This window comes from Chiloscyllium punctatum, chromosome 30, assembly GCF_047496795.1.
Source record: "Chiloscyllium punctatum isolate Juve2018m chromosome 30, sChiPun1.3, whole genome shotgun sequence".
Taxonomy (NCBI): domain Eukaryota; kingdom Metazoa; phylum Chordata; class Chondrichthyes; order Orectolobiformes; family Hemiscylliidae; genus Chiloscyllium; species Chiloscyllium punctatum.
Window position 1 is genome coordinate 31,899,308 of NC_092768.1, and position 16,706 is coordinate 31,916,013.

The 16,706-nt window shown below is 43.3% G+C and overlaps 1 pseudogene; it reads right to left on the reverse strand.

The window, feature by feature from the left end:
• Positions 1–2,688: 2,688 nt before the first annotated feature.
• On the reverse strand, positions 2,689–15,091 carry LOC140455545 (class I histocompatibility antigen, F10 alpha chain-like; annotated as a pseudogene).
• Between the last annotated feature and the right edge of the window lie 1,615 nt (positions 15,092–16,706).

A 16,706-nucleotide genomic window follows, 5' to 3' on the forward strand; every position in this document is an offset into this window, starting at 1 on the left:
CTGCAGATGCTGGAAACGAGATTCTGAATTAGTGGTGCTGGAAGAGCACAGCAGTTCAGGCAGCATCCGAGGAGCAGTAAAATCGTCATTTTGGGCAAAAGCCCTTCATCAGGAATACAGGCAGAGAACCTGAAGCATGGAGAGATAAGTGAGAGGAGGGTGGGGTTGGGGAGAAAGTAGCATAGAGTACAATAGGTGAGTGGGGGAGGGGATGAAGGTGATAGGTCGGGGGCGGGGGGAGGTTGGAGTGGATAGGTAGAAAAGAAGATAGGCAGGTAGGACAAGTCAGGACAAGTCATGGGGACAGCACTGAGCTGGAAGTTTGGAACTGGGGTGACGTGGGGGAAGGGGAAATGAGGAAACTGTTGAAGTCCACATTGATGCCCTGGGGTTGAAGTGTTCCGAGGCGGAAGATAAGGCGTTCTTCCTCCAGGCGTCTGGTGGTGAGGGAGCGGCGGTGAAGGAAGCCCAGGACCTCCCGTTAAACCTGTTGGACTATAACCTGGTGTTGAGTGATTTTTAACTTTGTACACTCCAGTCCAACACCAACATCTCCAAACCATTCCCTGATATTAAACTCTATGCCTTGGCCAATCAAGGCAAGTACCTGATATGCCCTCTTAACCACTTTATCGACCTGTCCTGATACCTTAAGGGACCAGTGAACATGCACCCCAAGGTGCCTCAGATTCACAGTGTTTCCCAGGGTCCATCATGCCTTGCCTTGCCTTGTTTGCCCAACCAGAGTACATCACCTTAGACTTAGCCAGATTGAATTCCATTTGGCACTGATCAGCCCATCTGGTCAGACTCTATATATCCTCCTGTAATCTAACGCTATCCTCCTCACTATTTATCCAGCTATTTAACACTATCTGCGAACTTACTGATCAACCCTCTGACATTCGAGTCTAAATCATTCCTCTAAGCCACAAACAGTAAATATCACTGGCTGCTCGAACATTTATAAACCAATGCTAATTGTCCAGAGGGCAATTGAGAGTCACCCACTCTGCTGTGTGTCTGGAGTCACATGGAGGCAAGAACAGCTGGATTCCGTCTAAAAGGGAATTGATTAACCAGATGGGTTTTTATGTCAATTAACAATGGTTTCATCGTCATTACTAGATTCTTAATTTCAGAATTTTATTCAATTTATTTTCAACAGGAAAATTGAGGATTTTTATTTTTATTCAGTTCCAATGTCATAAAGTGATGTTTATATGTTCTTGGTTGGAGAAGTTCTTAACTGCCCAGTTCACATTGGATTGAAGTTCAATTCACTTCCTGAATCATGAAGGAGCTGGAACAGAGACTTCAGAGACTTTAAATGAAAAAAAATAACGTGTCAGAACTCAAAGGGAGAAGGACTCGACTTGGAGGAAGTAAAGAGTCTGAGATAGTCTTGAGAGGAGCAGCTTTGGGCTTTGAGGATCTGGACGCTGAGTGAGTGGGCAATGAGGCATTTAGCAACTTGTATCTCCGAGGTTCTCCCAGCATATGGAAATCAAATGAATCAGTAAGTAGGAAATGTCACTTAATTAGAAACAGATTTCATTCCCAAATATTTGGTCTTTCAAGCACTTACTGTGAGCTATCATGTATGTCCCATTTGGTGAATCTGCAGAACAAACATAAATGTCCGTTAGGATGGGGAATGGTTCATTTTCAGAGAATGAGAACACAACAAGTGTGAGGGAATAGAGATTGTTTAAGAATTCCTCACTTGCACACTCCTCTCCATCCTTACACTTTATGGAGATGCTGGAGATGTCTCCCATTGTATCAATATTCAGTCAGTGAGGATGGGAGTGTGTTTGATGGGTTTAATGATCAATATTAGATCTGGTCTGGGCTGATCACATAAAGGATGATCAGGCAGGGAACAAGATGTATTTATATGTGTGTATCTGTGTGTGGGAATTCAATCAGTTCCCTTCCCCACAGTGTCCTGTGCTCCCAATACTGGAGATTCCCTCACACTCACCCAGTCCCCTCAGTTCTACATTCCCGTCTCTCTGATTCTTACCTCTCCATGGCTTTTTCCAGATGATTATTCCGAATATTGTTGTTATTGCAGCGATTAATCCAATCACAATTACAAGACGGAAATGTTCCATGCTGTTTTTCAGAATTTCTGAAACATATTAAATAATATCAGGATTTTCTCTGTCCCTGGATCCATTCCCAGTTTTGTGCTGACTAGGGACAATTTTAACTGATCCTGTGCATTGGGAATTGATGGCATCAGATGACATTTTAGCTTGATCCTCTCACAATTTCACTCTCCAGTGAAGTCTCTCAAGTTCCCATTGATGGGCTTGTAAATAATCTGGTACTGGAAAAAGAGAAAACAGAGAACCATCTTCAAATTAGAGTGAGGTCACTAGGAGTGAAATCAGGAAACATTTCCTGACAAAAATGGCAGTGGAAATGTGAAATTCTCTCAAGAAAATGCTGTGAGCACTGAGGATCAATGAAACATTTCCAGCCTGAGATCAGGAGGTTTCTGCTGGGGAAGGATAGCAAGAGACATGGAGCGATATTAGATAAAGGAAGTGAGGGAATAGATCAGGCAGGACCTCACTGAATGATGGAACAGGCTCGAGGGGCTGAATGCAACTCTTGTTCCTGTATTCAACATGTGTACGTGTGTGTACACACATTCACAGATCCTCACTCACTCATTCATTCACACTCCAGTCCCTTACCCCACTGATACACATGGGCCTCTGCCAGGCTGCTGTGTTCAATTTGACAGGAGCATTGATCCTCATCCCCAGCATTGATCTCAATCTCTTTCTGAATCTGATGGGTCCCATCGTGGTTTGGTCGAACCCCCGAGGATTGGGTCTCAGACATGACCTCTCCATTCCTTAGCCAGGTCACCTCGATGTCTACAGGATAAAACCCAGTGACCAGGCAGGAGAGAGTGAGCAGCTTGTCCTGACCATTGGGCTCCCTCCTGGAGATGAACACTTCAGGCTGAACTGTGATGGAAAAGGGTGAAAACACAAACAACAGACAGACACTGAATGGAATGGGAGAACGGTTTCATAGATCAGTGAGGTTAGATCAGAACATGGGATCAAAATTGAAATACGTACCTTTCCTTGTGAAATATTCCTTTCCAGCTTTTAGATACCTCTTTAAAGATTCAACATAACCTTCTTCCAGATGTACTTTCCAGTCATTGTTCCAGGAATCATCAGAATCCCATTTCTCTTTAGTCATCACTGCAATGGGATTGGATGCGATCCATTTCATTCTGTTTGGGTCTAAACTGATGAAGTCTTTTCCATCAAATCCAAATCTCATCGATGTCTTAATGCTGCCGTCATCACTGACCTCAACAACAGTTATCCGTTGAAAAGTGTGAATTCCCGTTGGTGATCAAACTGGGATCAATAATTGATAATTTTTAAATTAAATTTGAAACAATCTGATGAAAGTGGAATGGGGATCCTGTATCAGGCCCAGGGAGAGGGGGTTATACATGATGCTAGTCCCCAGGGCCTGTGCTTTCAGAGGGTCCCAAACTCAGGCAGCACTGACCCTTTCTCCAGCTCCTGTCTCACACCTCAACCTGGAGCAAATAAGCAATATGCTGTCCAATCCAGGTCAGAATTCCAGCGCTCACATTCCCACTGTCCTGGACTGATAGCTTTGCTTGTTAAAGGTTACATATTTTCCATCCTTTATTTCTTACTCACTCCTGGGACATACGTGTCACTGGCAGAGACATCAGTTATTTCTCATCCCTAGTTGCCTTTAAGAAGGTGGTAGTGAGTAGCATTATTGACCTCCTGCAGTCCATATGCTGTTCATAGACTCACAATGCCCTTACGGAAGGAGTTCCAGGATTTTGACCCAGTGACACTGAAGGAATGGCATTAAGGTTTCAAGACAGGATGGTACGTGGCTTGGAGGCGAACTTGCAAGTGCTGGTGGTGGTCCCATGTATGCGTTCCCCTTGTCTTACTAGATGGTAGAGGTCAGGGAATTAGAAATTGATGCCTCAGGATATTTGGTGAATTTTTGCAGTGCATCTTATTGATATTGCAAACTGCTATTACTGAGCTTCAGTGGTGGATGGGGTGCATACTTATACATGTGATGCCAATCCAGTGGGCTGTTTTGTCCCTGATGGTGTCAATTTTCTAGAATATTGTTGGAGCTCCATTATCCAAGAAAATGGAGAGTATTCCAACACACTGCTGACTTGTGCCTTGTAAATGTTGGACAGGCTTTGTGAAGTCAGGATGTGAGTTACTTTCTGCAGTATTCCTATTCTGCAGTTGTCCTTGTTGCCATGCATTCATGTAGTGAGTCCAGTTGGGTTTCTGGTCAATGGTAAACCCCCAGAATGTTGATTCTGTGAGACTGAGTGATGGCAATGCCATTGAATGTTAAGGGGCAGTGGTTAAATTGTGTCTTACTAAAGGTGGACATTGCCTGGCCTTGCCAAGGTGTTTTACTAAACCTTTATAAAACAGTTCAATCCCATTGTGACTTGGGTTTTTAATTTTGGGTTTGCAAAGAATGTGAGGGAGTGGGGAAAAGCTTCTGGTGAGATGGTGGTTGAGAAATGATCTTGGAAATAAAAGGACCACGGCTCTGATTTATCTTCTAATGATGGACCCAAATGTCTGTGCCAGGGGTTAGCTTAGGTTTTATGTTAGCGAGTTTTGAGAAAATTTGTAGCTCAGGTTGAGGTTCTGGATGTAGGTTTGCTCACTGAGCTGGTAGGTTCATTTCCAGACATTTCATCACCCTACTAGGTAACATCTTCAGTGACCCTCAGGTGAAGCACTGCTCATAATTCCTGCTTTCTATTTATATGTTTGGGTTTCTTTGGGTTGGTGATGTCATTTCCTATGGTGAGGTCACTTTCTGTTCTTTTTTTCAGGGGTTGGCAGATTACGTCTATCTCAATGTGTTAGTTGATCGAATTCCAGTTGGAATGCCATGCCTCTCGGAATTCTTGTGCATGTCTTTGTTTAGCTTGTTCTAGAATTGATGTATTGTCCCAGTCGAAGTGATGTCCTTCCTTATCCGTATGTAAGGATAGTAGTGAGAGAGGGTCATGTTGTTTTGTGGCTAGTTGATGTTCATGTACCCTGGTGGCTAGTTTTCTGCCTGTTTGTCCAATGTAGTGTTTGTTATAGTCCTTGCACAGTATTTTGTAAATGATATTAGTTTTGCTTGTTGTCTGTGTAGGGTATTCCAAGTTCATTAGCTGCTGTTTTACTGTGTTGGTGGGTTTGTGGGATACCATGATGCCAAGGGGTCTGAGTAGTCTGGCAGTCATTTCTGAGATGTCTTTGATGTAGGGGAGAGTGGCTAGGGTTTCTGGACGTGTTTTGTCTGCATGTTTGGGTTTGTTGCTGAGAAATCAGCGGACTGTGTTCATTGGTTCCCATTCTTTTTGAACACACGGTATAGGTGATTTTCCTCTGCTCTGTGTAGTTCTTCTGTGCGGCAGTTTGTGTTGGCTCGTAGAAATAATGTTCTGATGCAGCTTCGTTTGTGGGTGTTGGGTTGATTACTTCTGTAGTTCGATATTTGGTCCGTATGTGCAGTTATCCTGCACACGCTGGTTTGAAGTTTCCCATTGGCTGCTCGCTCCACTGGGACATCTCGGAATGGCAGTTTGTTGTTGTTTTCCACCTCTGTAGTGAATTCTACGCCAGTAAGGGGATTGATGGTCTTGAAGGTTTCCTCTAATTTGTTTTGTTTAGTGATGACAAAGGTGCCATCCATGTAGCGGACCCAAAGTTTGGGTTGGATGGTTGGCAGAGCAGAAGAAAATCACCTATACCATCTAATCAAAAAGAATGGGTACCCAATGAACACAGTCCACCGAATTCTCAGCAACAAACCCAAACATGCAGACAAAACACGTCCAGAAACCCTAGCCACTCTCCCCTACATCAAAGACATCTCAGAACTGACTGCCAGACTACTCAGACCCCTTGGCATCATGGTATCCCACAAACCCACCAACACACTAAAACAGCAGATAATGAACATGAAAGACCCTATACAGACAAAAAATAAAACTAATGTCATTTACAAAATACCGTGCAAGGACTATAACAACCACTACATTGGACAAACAGGCAGAAAACTAACCACCAGGATACATGAACATCAACTAGCCACAAAACACCATGACCCTCTCTCACTACTATCCTGACATACAGATAAGGAAGGACACCACTTTGACCGGGAACACACATCCATCCTAGGACAAACCAAACAAAGACACACATGAGAATTCCTAGAAACATGGTATTCCAACAGGAACTCTATGAACAAGCACACTGAGTTAGACCCCATCTACCACCCCCTGAAAAGAAGAACAGAAGTGACCTCACCATAGGAAATGATATCACCAACCCAAAAAAACCCAAACATATAAATAGAAAGCAGGAATTATGAGCAGTACTTCGCCTGAGGCCCACTGAAGATGTTACCTAGGAGAGTGATGAAATGTCTGGAAATGAACCTACCAGCTCAGTGAGCAAACCTACATCTAGGTTTCGTGTCCCAGAAAACAAAAGGGAGCAAATTACATGGACTTTCTATAACTCTGATCTTACCTGATGTGTGGTTTATCCGCTTCATTACTGCATTCAAAGTTTTATTTGCCATGTTTGTATGCATTACCACTACATCTGAGATATAATCCCAGAATTGTGCATCAAAGGAGTCAGCCATGAACTGCTGCCTGGGGAAACATCGATGGATTTTACTATCAAGATAACTTATTGCGTCTCCATTGACCGTTGCCAAGCTCATAACCTCAGGAAAATCGTTAATTCCCGATACAATTGTGTAAATTCCAGTGTGTACATTAGGGGCTGTAAAGCAAACAATGAACGGAACAATTTATGAACTACAACTGCAAGTATCATATTAATGTACCTGGAGTCAATTGACCCTAATTACCTCAACCTCAGGAATATCACTTACACAAGAGAGTAACACTTAAAGTGATTTTCAGGGAATGTTGCAAAGACACAATTAAAAGGACAGGTCAATAAACATTTACACACACTATCACAAATTAAAGTCAGCCCCATCCACATAGTAACAATCTCCAATAATCCCACCTCTTTATCACTCTGATAGAATCTTGTCTGATATTTTAAACAGAATCAGATTCAATTGGCCCACAATTGGTGGGTGCAAACACTCAGAATGGGGAGTAAACACAGAATTAGAGTCACTTAGACACTCAATGGAATCAGTGTGGACACACTCCAGGGATTGAAATCTTAAACAGAAAATCACCAACCTGCAAGAGTAACCTGAGACACATACAAGGCATGTATTTAAGATAAAGGGCAAAAGGGGATGTGAGGAAAATGTGGTAGGGTGGTGCGAATCTAAACTCACTGCCTGAAAGACTGGCCAAGGCGGAAACTTTCATAACATTTGGAGGAATTTGTTTAGATGTACACTTGTGATTTCAAGGCTACAGGCCAAGTGTTGGAAAGTAGGGTTAGAATAGTTAGGTAGTTGTTTTGAACTGGCACAGATGCAATGGATTCAATGGTCTTTTTGCATGCTGTAGATCTCTATGACACTGACAATGATGATGGGGAAAGTGGCTGTCTCTCTCTCTGTCTCTCTTTCTCTCTCACACACACACTCTGTCAAACAGGGGGATGGACAATCCAGAACAGGACCACCAGTGTCCACTGAGCTTATTAGCCGCCTTGACCTTATGTATGCTTCCCTTTTCCTCTTGGCTAGTTGTACGATTTTAAATTCATGGATATTGGCACCAGCACTGGGGAAGAAGGGAGCTGTTCTAATGGGATAAGCTCAAACTGAGTCGTGCTGGGACCAGAATCCTGGTAAATTGCACAACTAGGCCTGTAAATAGGACTTTAAACTAGTGGGGGAGGGGTTTCTGGGTTGTGTTGCATATAAAACTATGGAAAAAGTTAAAGGTGAGGAGGGCTCAGGCAAAGTTATAAAGTCTCCAGAACAAGTGATAGGACAGAGTATGGAGAGGGTCAGGAATCGAACTTCAAGCCCAGCAGATAAGGGGGTAACAATGAAAATGGGGGCAAGACAATACAGGACTGACGGTGTTGGCCTTACATGCTTGCAATGTATAAAACAAGGTAAATTAGCTTGTACAGCAGCATGGAATTGGCAGCCACAATGTTGTGACGATCATAGAGACATGGCTGCAAGGGGTCCAGGGCTGGCAGCTAAATATCCAAACACACGTGTCTTATTGAAAGGACAGGCAGATGGGCAAAGGAGGTGGGGTTGCCTTGTTAGTAGGAAATGAAATCGGTAGCAAAAAGTGAAAAACAATCAGAAAGTGTAGAATCTGTGTGGACAAAGTTGAAGAGCCACAAAGGGAAAAGACCCTGATGGGAATTCTGTCCAGGCATCCTCACAGTAGTCAGGGTCTGGGGCAGAAATAAATCAAGAGATAGAGAAGGTATGTAAAGAAAGGCACTATTATAAAATTCATGGGGAATTCAATATGCAGATGAATTGGGAAAATCAGGGTTGAATATGATAGAATTCACTCTATTCACTCTGCAGTTTTTGAGGGAGAAGCTTGAATCAGACGTAATGGTTTTACAATTGTATCAAGGCAACTTCAAAGACATGAGGAAGGAGCAGGCTGCAGCTCACTGGAAAGGGAGCCTAGCAGAATAAAATGATGGAGCAGCAATGGGAGGCGTTTCTGGTGGTAATTTGGGAGGCACAGCAGAAATTCAACCCAAGAGACAAGAAACACACTAAGAGGAGGAGAAGGCAACTATGGATGACGCCAGAAGTCAGGGACAGCATAAAAGCCAAAGAAAAATCATAAATATGGTGAAGGTAGGTGGAAACTGGGAAGCCTTTAAAAACCAACAGAAGACAACTAAAACGGAATCAGTGGTGAAGATGAAATAAGATGGGCTGTGTAGTAAGAGAAAAGAGAATTTTTAGGTATATAAAAGATAAGAGAGTGGGAAGAGTGGACATTGGACTACTGGAAATAGAGACTGGAGAAGTAGGAATGAGGAACAAAGAAATGGTGGATTGAATAAATAGATCCTTGGTATGTGTCTTCACTGTGGAAAAGACAAGAAGCATACTAGAACTTTGAGATTCGGGGGCAGAACTGAGCGTTGTGGTCATCACACAGGACAAGATGTTGGGGAAGCTGAAGGATACAAAGGAGAATAGGCTACATCCCAGAATTCTGAAGAAGACAGCTGAGGAGATTGGAGAGAGGCATTAGTGGTCAGCTTTCAGGAATCACTGGGGTCAAGGATGGACCCAGGGGACTGGAAAATGGCTGATGTAACCTCCCTGTTTAAGAAGGGAGGGAGGCAGAATATGGAAATTGTAGGCCAGTTGTCTTGCCCTTGGTTGTTCATAAGACATTAGGGTCCATTATTAAGGATGAGATTGTGGAGTACTTGGAAGTGCAGAGTGAAATAGGAGAGAGACAGCCCAGCTTGGTCAAGGGGAAGTCATGCCTGACAAATCTGTCAGAAATCTTTGAGGAAGTAATTAAAATAACTCCATGAAGACTTGCTGAATTGCTGAGCTCAGGGTCCAAGTAGCTGAGAACACTGTCTCCTTGAGGGGGATGAATATAATTCAGGAAATTTAAAATGTCAGAATTAAAGGAGGGCAGAAATCTCAGAAGGCTGGAGGGCTGGAGGTGATTACACAGATTGGGAGAAGCAAGTTCACAAAGCAGATTCAAACCTTGGCTGAGAAAGTGTAAAAATGGCTTTGCGGGCCAGGAATGTCAGTAAGTCAATGAACAGAGAATGGTTGAGCAAGAGTTGGTGGAGTAGATCAAATACAAATGCGGCGTGAGTTTCATGGTGTGAGTCATGTAGAGAGCCCAGTGTGGGCTTTAATGGAGCGAGTCATGTACAGAGAGCCCAGTGTGGGGGTTAATGGGATGGGTCATGTACAGGGAACCCAGTGTGGGGGTTAATGGGGTGGGTCATGTACAGAGAGCCCAGTGTGGGGGTTAATGGGATGGGTCATGTACAGAGAGCCCAGTGTGGGGGTTAATGGGATGGGTCATGTACAGAGAGCCCAGTGTGGGGGTTAATGGGGTGGTCATGTACAGAGAGCCCAGTGTGGGGGTTAATGGGGTGGGTCATGTACAGTGAGCCCAGTGTGGGGGTTAATGGGGTGGGTCATGTACAGAGAGCCCAGTGTGGGGGTTAATGGGATGGGTCATGTACAGAGAGCCCAGTGTGGGGGTTAATGGGGTGGGTCATGTACAGAGAGCCCAGTGTGGGGGTTAATGGGATGGGTCATGTACAGGGAGCCCAGTGTGGGGGTTAATGGGGTGGGTCATGTACAGAGAGTCCAGAATGGGGGGGTTAATGGGGTGGGTCATGTACAGTGAGCCCAGTGTGGGGGGGTTAATGGGATGAGTCATGTACAGTGAGCCCAGTATGGGGGAGTTAGTGGGATGGGTCATGTACAGAGAGCCCAGTGTGGGGGTTAATGGGATGGGTCATGTACAGAGGGCCCAGTATGGGGGGGTTAATGGGGTGGGTCATGTACAGGGAGCCCAGTGTGGGGGTTAATGGGATGGGTCATGTACAGAGGGCCCAGTATGGTGGGGTTAATGGGGTGGGTCATGTACAGGGAGCCCAGTGTGGGGGTTAATGGGATGGGTCATGTACAGAGGGCCCAGTATGGGGGGGTTAATGGGGTGGGTCATGTACAGTGAGCCCAGTGTGGGGGGGTTAATGGGATGAGTCATGTACAGTGAGCCCAGTGTGGGGGAGTTAGTGGGATGGGTCATGTGCAGAGGGCCCAGTGTGGGGGTGTTAATGGGATGGGTCATGTGCAGAGGGCCCAGTATGGGGGTGTTAATGGGATGGGTCATGTACAGTGAGCCCAGTGTGGGGGGGTTAATGGGATGGGTCATGTACAGTAAGCCCAGTGTGGGGGAGTTAATGGGATGAGTCATGTACAGGAAGCCCAGTATGGGGGAGTTAGTGGGATGGGTCATGTACAGAGGGCCCAGTGTGGGGCTTAATGGAGTGAGAGCTGAGTTAATTCAGGTATCCTCATCCCACCAAAAACAGTTATGTCAGAACATAACACTTCATATTCTACATTGTCCTCCTGAGAACGGACTCCCTTCACTCTCCTCCTGTGAGAGTGATGCTTCCCCTTCCCTCCTTCCCCTCACTCTCCTGTTCAGGTGACTTCCTTACTTCATTCATCTCTTGTTACTGTGATCCATCTTTCCTCAACCTCCACTATTGTCTGTACTTCTCGTCTCCTTGTTTAAAGAAGGGTGTTAATTAATTGAAGGCAATTCAGAGGACCTTTGCTGGATTAAATGTGCAAGGTGTCTTTTGAGGAAAGATTGGACAGACTGGGCTTGTTTCTACTGGAATTTATAAGAGTGAGGGCTGGTTTAATTGAAGTGTGTAATATCCTGAATGGTCTTGACAAAATGCAAAGATGTTTTCTCCCTGGTCTGAAACTAGGGAGCATTGATGTTGTTAAAGTGGAACAGTAGCTCAGTGGTTAGGCTGCCTCACAGTGCCTGGCACTCTGTGTGGAGTTTGCACATTTTCCCTGTGTTTGTGTGGGTTTTTCTCACAGGGCTCTGTTTTCCTCCCACAGCCCAAAGATGTGCAGGTTAGGTAGCTAGGCCTCGCTAAATCACCCATAGTGTGTAGGCGAGGTGGATTAGACAGGGGAAATACAGGATGCGTTGGGTCAGGGTGGAACACTCTTTAGAGGATGGATGTAGACTTGATGGGCTGAGTGGCCTGCTTCCATACTACAGGGATTGTATTTGGGGTCACTGTTTTAGGACAGAGTTGTGCAACTTTTGCATTCTCAACCTCACACTGCACTGAACAAGAGGAGATTGAATTCTTTTAAGACAAATATATGTAGATCCTTGCAGGGAATCAAAAGGTTATCAAGAATAAATGGGAACACAGAATTCAGAACACCTAAAAACCTGCAATAGAGTTAACAAATGGTGAAGTTGGTTTGAGTCAGACAGCACAGAAACAGACCGTTTGGTCCAAGTTTCCCAAACTAAACTAGTCCCACTTACCTGCAGTGCTCTAATTCTGCTCCGATATTGTGTGTTCATCCATTGTTTGCCAGCTCACTTAACCTGTCTTGATGGTTTTGTAACCTCTCCATCTCCACTCCACAACTGTTTGACATGAGTAACCAGTTCGATTGAGAACCACCAAACTGTTACCTGGAGGAGGAACGTCTCATAATCCGCCTTGGGACCCAACAACCATGTGGGATCAATGTGGATTTCAACAGCTTTCTCATCTCCAGAGATGTTTAGAATTGTGCAAGCTTTGTCAAGATTTAAAGAGAAGGATATGGAAGTATTTGCCATATCATTTGAGAAGACAGCAACACAAATGTAATAAAAATTAACAGGTATAGCACAGGAGATATATACGTCCTCAATGGGGCAATACGATGAGATAAAAAGACCTACTCTGAGCTAATATGAGTTGGACCTGGACTAGAGAGTTAGTTAATTAATTAATATATAATTATACACATTATTTATTTATTTTATAATGTATAATAATAAATTAATTAATTAATAAAACAGTTAACAGAGAATAAGAGAGAGCTCAGAAGACCAAGGAGGGGACATGAGCAGTCTTTAGCAGGCAGAATAAAAGCGAACCGTAGAGATTTCTATCGATGTGTGAGGAATAAAAGGATGACTAGTGTTGGAATTAGCCCTGTCATAGACTGAAGTGGGAAGTTGTATGTGGATCTGTGGAGATCGGAGAGGTGCTGAATGCATATTTCTCATCTGTTTTCACTCAGGAAAAAGAGAATATTGTAGAGGAGAAGACTGAGATAATGGCTACTAGAGTTGAATAGATTGAGGTTAATAAGGAGGAAATGTTATCAATTCTGAAAGGTGTGAAAGTAGATAAGTTCCCTGGGCTGGATGGGATTTTTCTGAGAATTCTCTGGGACGCTATGGAGGAGAAGGCTGAGTTTTCAGCCTTGATCTTTGAGTCATTATTGTCTCCAGGTTTAGTACCAGAGGACTGGACGATTGCAAATGTTGTGCCTTTGTTCAAGAGGGCAGTAGAGATAACCCAGGTAATTAAAGACCAGTGAGCCTCAGGTCTGTTGTAGGAAAATGTTCAGAAATAATTTTTAGAGTTAGGATTTATAATCATCTAACAAGTAACAATTTGATTGGAAATAGTCAACATAGATTCGTCAAGGGCAGGTCGTGTCTCAGAAATCTCATTGAGTTTTTTTCGAAGGTAAGCAAGCATGTAGATGAGGGTAAGGCAGTTGACGTGGTGTACATGGACTTCAGTAAAGTCTTTTATAAGGTTCCACACTGTAGGCGATTGGAGAAAATGCAGAGGCTTGGGATTGAAGGTAGTTTAGCAATTTGGATTAGAAACTGGCTTTCTGTAAGAAGACAAGGAGTGATGGTTGATGGAAAATGTTCAGCCTGGAGTCCAGTTATTAGTGGTGTGACATAAGGATCTGTATTGGGACGATTGCTGCTTGTCATTTTTATTAAAGGCTTGGACACAGCCATAGGTGGATGGGTTAGTAAGTTTGCAGATGACACTAAAGTGGGTGAGTAGTGGACAGTGTGGAAGAATGTTGCAGGGAGTCTTGGATAAACTGCAGAATTGGGTTGAAAGGTGGTAAATGGAGTACAATGCAGATAAATGTGAGATGATTCACTTTGGGAAGAATAACAGGAAGGCAGAGTACTGAGTCAATGGAAAGATTCTTGGTAGTGTTGATGTGCAGAAGGGCCTTGGTGCCTATGTACATAGATCACCTGAAAGTTGCCACCCAGGTTGATCATGCTGTTAATAAGGTATACGGTATGTTAGGTTTTATTGGCAGAGGGATTGAGCTCTGGAGCCATAATGTCATGCTGCAACAATACAAAATGCTAGTGTGGCCACCCTTGGTATATTGTCTACAGTTCTGGTCACCCCTTTAGAGGAAGTAGAGGAATTGGAAAAGATGCAGAGGAGATTTACCAGGATGTTGCCTGGTCTGGTGCAAAAGTCTTATGAGGAAAGGCTGAGGGACTTAGGTCTGTCCTCAATGGAGAGAAGAAGGCTAAAAAAAAATTAATAGAGACAAACAAGGTGATCAGAGGATTAGATCGGCTGGACAGTGATAGTCTTTTTCCGAGAATGATGATGTCAGCTTGTTCGAAGGGACATAGCTGCAAACTGAGGGGTGATAGATTTAAGAAAATGTCAGAGGTAGGTTCTTTACTCAGAGAGTGAGAATGCCCTGCCTACCAATGTCGTTAACTCAGCCACATTAGGGGCATTTAAACAGTCCTTGGACAAGCATACAGATGATGATGGGATAGTGTAGGGGAATGGGCTTAGATTAGTTCATAGGTCGGCACAACATTGAGGGCCAAAGGGCTTGTTCTGTACTGTGTTATTCTATGCTCTATGCTCTATGTTCTATGTTCTATTACCAAGCAGATGAAAGATATTGAGGAATGTAGCGTTGAGGCAAAGATCTGATCAGTCATGATTCTGTGGAATATAGATTAGATTGGAAGGGCCAAGTGGCCATCTCTTGTTCCTTGTTTATGTGTTCATATGTTCCAATGAAAGCACAAATATAAATCAATACATATAATCTGATAGGCATCTTAGAAACACGGCTGAACATTGACATAAATTGGGATGTGAAAATGAAGTGTACATGATATTTGAGGAAAGATGGATGAAAATGATAGCATTACCACAACAAAGAGCAATGACCAAAGCTCATGAATCCAGTGCGTAGAAGTGATTTGTGTCATGATGTGTGTGATAAAGGAAAGAAGCCCCTTATGGGAGTGATGTCCAGGCCCCGTAATGGTGAGTAAAGGAAGAAATAATGAGAACTTGTTAAAAAGGGTGTGGCAATGTAGCAAGGCATCACTGAAAAAAATCCAATAGATTGCAGATCAGTCATTGGGTTTATCAGCCATCCCAGAACTGACTGTAGCAGAAGGTGAAGTGAGTTATCCTCACTTACAGGATGGCCTCCAAAACACAAGATCTTCTACTGGCATTGCGGATCTTTGACACATCATGAAGTTTTCAAAGTTATAACGTGTATATACTGTCAGAATGATCAGAATAGTACTAAGTTGTGCAATCAAGTAAATAAATAATGACTGATCCAACAGAATCTAGATGAGGAGCTTAAATAATATTTTGGGGTTAGTTTTCTTCGGCCGTCACATTCTGCAGCCTACCAGAGATTAGGCTGGATCTCTTAATCTGTGAAGGATTAATACATGGCCTTGGAGCGACCACAGCACTCCCTAGTAGTAGTGATCAGAATATAATCGAATTTGCAATCAGTGCTGTCAATTATATACAGGTGACAAAGTGCAAAATGTCATTTTACAGGAAAACAAAACTCGCATGAATTGCCAATGGAATCATCTCAATGTATCACATTGATAACACCTATGACCTGAAGCGTTAGGATGGTCACTTTGTATCTCTCATTGGTTTTCATTAATGGGGATGATTAACTTGAACAGTCTGCAGTCACCTTGGTGAGGCCGTAGACATTTGTAAGACTGAAAGCTGCAGAGAAGCTGTGAGTCTCAGAGCAGAGAGGCTAATCGGAAACACCAGTGTTTGTAATGTTTATACCATCTTGAAAGAAGATAATGAGGCCCCATGCTTGAAGCCAGGAGCCACAGTTTTGGGACCTGAAAGAAGCATTGGAGGCATACTTAGCAAAAAGCTAACGGTAGGATTTCCATGAATATCTTATACCATGGGAAATGCTGAAATGCTGAGGAAAATTAAAGTGAATTCCAGAGAATATTTGCTTTTAGTTTAGACTTCCAGCAGCCACAGTATTTTACAATATTTAAAATCAGTTTGTGATTCACCTACTTTGTTACGTGATGCAAAAATTCTTTACACTTTGTAATTCTTAAACTGAAAATGATCAACTGCAGCAAAGTAAACCTTTGTTTATGGAGTTACTGTAAACATTGGAGACACTGAACGACCACTCCTTGTTTTATTGATTATCCAACTCCCCATCTGCTGCCTACAACATGTGTGGAAGAGTCTGCAGATCAGTCATTGGGTTTATCAGCCATCCCAGAACCGACTGTAGCAGAAGGTGAAGTGAGTTATCCTCACTTACAGGATGGCCTCCAAAACACAAGATCTTCTACTGGCATTGCGGATCTTTGACACGTCATGAAGTTATCAAAGTTATAATGTGTATATCCTGTCAGAATGATCAGTTGATTGCTCAACTTAGTACTATTCTGATCATTCTGACTGTATATACACGTTATAACTTTGATAACTTCATGACGTGCCAAACATCCGCAATGCCAGTGGAAGATCTTGTGTTTTGGAGGCCATCCTGTAAGTGAGGATAACTCACTTCACCTTCTGCTACAGACGCTTCTTTCAGGCCCCAAAACTGTGGCTCCTGGCTTCAAGCATGGGGCCTCATTATATTCTTTCAAGATGGTATAAACATTACAAACACAGGTTTTTCCTAATAGCCTCTCTGCTCTGAGACTCACAGCTTCTCTGCAGCTTTCAGTCTTACAAATGTCTACGGCCTCACCAAGCTGACTGCAGACTGTTCAAGTTAATCATCCCCATTAATGAAAACCAATGAGAGATACAAAGTGACCATCC